The 4519-nt window shown below is 37.4% G+C and overlaps 1 non-coding gene across 1 annotated transcript; it reads left to right on the forward strand.

Annotated features, from left to right (window-relative positions):
- The first annotated feature begins 692 nt into the window (after positions 1 to 692).
- LOC126951807 (U7 small nuclear RNA) lies at positions 693 to 756 on the forward strand. Its single transcript, XR_007724662.1, has one exon. It is a non-coding gene; the product is annotated as a U7 small nuclear RNA (small nuclear RNA).
- The last annotated feature ends 3763 nt before the right edge of the window (positions 757 to 4519 follow it).

Genomic DNA, 4519 nt, shown 5'->3' on the forward strand with positions numbered 1-4519 from the left:
GTATTTATTTGTAGACACAGGTTTTCACTGTTTGCCCAGGCTGGTCTTGAACTCCTGAGCTCAAGTGATCCACCTGCCTTGGCCTCCCAAAGTGCTGGGATTATAGGTATGAGGCATGGGGCCTGGCCTAAATCTCTTTTAACCTATATATTCCCCTTTCATCTTTATTTAAATTGTAGTTTATTTATTTAAGACACACAGAGTGTTTTTTTCTTTTAGACTTTCCCACAGTCAGGTTCTGTTGATAGCATCCCCATGGTATTATTTAACATGTTTCTCTGTCTTTTGCAGTTTCTGTAAATCTAGAAAATTTGCTTTTAAAAGGTGATCATGGAGTGTAGCCTCAGCACTCCCACTTGTTAGAAATGAAAATGATTGGACTTTATCCTAAACCTATTTAATCAGAAACTCTGGACTTGCAGTCCAGTAATCTGATTTAACAAGCCTTTTGGGTTATCCTAATCCCACTGATGTTTGCAAATGACTGACCTAGGTCTTTGGTCAATTTTAGGTTTGATTTTTTGGCAAGAGTACTTCATAGTAATGGTGTATTCTTTTAAAAGGCATATAGTATCTGATTATCTTTTATTTTATAACCAGCGATGCTCAGCACTTAGATCCATGAGGGTATAGTAGAAATTGCAAAACAGAGATAGTGTATTGTCCCTTCTTCGCTTATTACCTGAAACACAGAGTGTTACAGCTCTTATGGAATTTGTCTAGCAGGTTTTCTGGTCTTCACAGGAAACTTCCCCTTCCCCCCCAAAACAAGAGAGAAATAGTCCTCATTTACTATTTAGTAACCCAGTGTCCTTAAACAATCTTAAACATGCTGAGACGTTGAAAGAATAGTACAATGAAAACCCATATACTAGAATTGCTTCATGGTTCTACAGGCTATATACAAAGCCTAGTGTCAGCAACTGCTTCTGTTGAGGGGCTCAGGAAGCTTACAATGCTGGCAGAAGGTGAAGACAGAGCCAGCACATCACATGGCTGGAGCAGGAGAGAGAGGGAGACAGAGAGAGAGAGAGAGAGCGAGAGAGAGAAATATTCTTTTAAACAACCAGGTCTCACACAAATTCAGAGAACTTATTCCTTATCATAAAGAGAATGGCACTAAGGCATTAATGAGGGATTCGCCCCTATGATCCAACACCTCCCACTAGGCCCCGCCTCTAACATGGGGGATTATAGTTTAATATGAGATTTAGAGAGAACAAACATCCAATCCATATCACATTGCATGTGGTTGTCATGTCTCTTTAGTTTCCTTTAATCTAGAATAGTTCCCTCTCCTGTTTATCTTTCACGGCATTAACATTTTTGAAGGGTTAGAGCAATCTGTTTCAGAGAATGTTTCACAATCTGGATTTGATTGTTTTCTTGTGCTAATATTTAGGTGAAACATTTTTGGGAAAATACAATATAGATTATGTTATATACTTCCAATACCATCACATCAAGAGTCATATCATGACAATGTGTTCCATTACTGGGGATCCTATATTTGATCAGTTGGTTAAAGTAACACTGCTAGATTCTTCTATTGTGAAAGAAGAAAAGTTTATTTTATGAACCTGATTTTATGTAGCTTAATTAACACCGTGTAAGGAAAAACTTGAAGTGACTTGTTACTATCATGAAATGGATTTAAAATCCAGTTATAATTTTCCAAACAATATTAGTCTACACAGAACCTACCTTATTCTATTTTTTCCAAGCCATCACAAAATTCACTCTGGAGATCTTTTCTTGGCAAAAATGCCTCAGCGGAAATTTTTGTTCTTGTTCTTTTTTTCTCCATTAAATACATGCTTAATAATGTAAACATTTACAGTCTCTTTTTAAAAAACTTTGCAAGAAGATTAAATTATTTCAGGCTCTTGAGATGAAACAGATAAAAGGAATTTTACCTATATGCTCACAGAATATATATACGCACACATATATATGTGTGCATATATATATATATATATATGATTCAGCCTTTGAAGGAAATAACTTTACTCTCCTTGAATTCTCAGTATTCAAAACCAGAATTCTTTCCTTCATTCTGTATATGTTTCAAGTAATTTCTGTTATGACTAGAAAGGAAGACTAGTTGCGTGTATATTGTTGTAATCGTACAGTGAAATGATTCCCTGATTCTACTTGGAGTTTTGGAAAATGTCTCTGTTCTTGTATTGCTTTGATATTTGAGTGCCCTTCTTTGGCTACTTTGTTAATCACATCATTTCAGATGTAACTTTGTTTTGATTTCCAATTCTGCCTTACTTTTTCCTTAGTTGTTTTTCCTTACTCGTCTTTCTCTTTTCAGTCCTTCCTTGAGTGCTCTGTGTGTGCACATGAGTGCACATGCTAGAGAAGAGAATGACTGTTTTCCAGTTGAGTTACCTGCCAAGAATATTTAGAACTAATAATACATTCATATACGTGGTAACCTTAGCTTACAAATATTTCTGTTAATAATGATATACTACAAGATATGAGACTGGTTTCTAACCATCCTTAATAATACAAACTAATTATTAGTCAATTAGGCTAATTAATTTTATAGGCTTACTATAAGCAGAAATTATATGTATCACTAACCTCACCTCACCCTTTTGTGTCATGGACAGGCCTTGACTATAGCTGAGTGCCTTCAAGAACACTGGAGCCATATCTTCTAATTAGGATTCTCTTCCCAGGTACTTCTGATCTCTTGTCTCTGTTCTCTACCACTCTATAGACTATACCACTCCATTCCGTGGTCTTTTGGGTTTTTTGCAAGTCTGTAGCCACATATTTGATACTACAAGCACAATTATTTTTTATTGAAGGATACCAGATCATTCCTTTCAAATAGAGTGTGTTATTTGGCTCACAGTTATATTATTTCATGCCCCATCACACTTCTCTACACGGCAATGGAGAAAGGAAATGTAGCAGGAAATGATTTGGGCCAAAACTACTGTGGGACAGCCATGGGAGGCCTGAGAAGCAGTTCTCTGGGAGGTAGGGCCAAGTATCGAGTGTCAGTGTCTTGGCTGTCTGACAGGGCATGGCAGGGGATCCCAGGCTTAACCTGATTGGGGCTGGGGGACTGTGAGACCTTGCTGATCTGGGAACCTCAGCATCCTAGTGGGGATCTATCACCAGGCTGAAGCCAGGCATGCACAGTCAGGCTTCTGATGCCCCTGAGACCATCTAATTCTCAGAAGCCACTCCCTCAGATCCCACAGAGTGGTTGGCCTGCCTTCTCTAGCAACCTTTGTGGTGGTCTTGAGCTACATATAACTCCAGAGTGTTTGCTCAGCTGCTGTGGGACTCCTTGCCCAAGAGACCTAGCCCTGTGAAAAAACCGGGTGACAGTTTGAGCCAATAAAACATCTTGGTTCTCCATGGCAGAAAACAAACTTGGAGTCTATGAATGTGAATAGCATACCTTTTTATTTTCTAGGCTGGAAAATATGCTACTGTATAAACTGACTTACTTTTCATCCCTCAAAGATGAAGGTTGATCATCCTTCAAGTCATATCTTTAAAAGAGCCATAGACCTTTAAAAGTATTTCATTCTTAGCAGCCTTCAAGCTTTTTAGAAAATTGTCTTTCATAATGCACTATAAAAATAAAAACAGTCACCACTGTCTCCTGGCTTACACCAACACATTGTTGTCTTTTTATGTTTTCTTTTTGGTCAAAGTCACTACTTAACAAAAAAAAGAACAGTTTTTATTTTTGTTCAGAACAAAAATCCAGTGTCAACAAAAACATAACAGCAAAGAACACATTCCTTTGTATTTTGAAGTTTGGTCAGTGCTGCAGAAACAACAGCCTGTTATTGGTGTATCAACACAATGGCAAATAAGATGTTAAAAAACCTAGACCTTTATTATCAATCCTCGACATCTTTTATCAAACAGGAGAATCATACATACAGTACAAGGAAATCTTCAGATTCATTTACTCCCTCAATAGAACCTAAAAAAATGAGAATTGTATTATATTTTATCAACAGTTTACCCACTACATATGATGGTACAAAAATAGTAACCATGCCATGATTTTTTTTAAAAGAGAGGCAAATTTATAGGGCGAAGAGGTAAGAGGACTTATGGATCATATTTTAAACTACAAAGTGATAAAATTATCAGCTTGTGGTCTATTTTTAAGCTCATAAGTGGAATTTAGGTTGTTACTAGGGAACAGATATTGAAGCTAGGTGAGCCACCTTTACCTTGGGTTCCTAAATGGCCACCGTGCAGCAGAGGTACCATCTGGCAACATGTATCTCAGGCTGGGACATGATCAAGAAGTCAATTTATTTTTTTCTTTAAGCCTGTAAGCTTTGGTTGTGGGAGATCCTCTTTGATGCAGCAGTTTAGCCTTACCCTGATTAACATATCTGTGTACATGTGCCTCCACTATGCAGGACACGAACTGATTGAATAATAGCGTTATAATTGCATCTTGCAACAGGCATATTCTATGTTTTTTAAGAGAAAGTTTCATAGTGTTCATGCTTTCGTGTGT

Source organism: Macaca thibetana, chromosome 3, assembly GCF_024542745.1.
Source record: "Macaca thibetana thibetana isolate TM-01 chromosome 3, ASM2454274v1, whole genome shotgun sequence".
NCBI classification, from domain to species: domain Eukaryota; kingdom Metazoa; phylum Chordata; class Mammalia; order Primates; family Cercopithecidae; genus Macaca; species Macaca thibetana.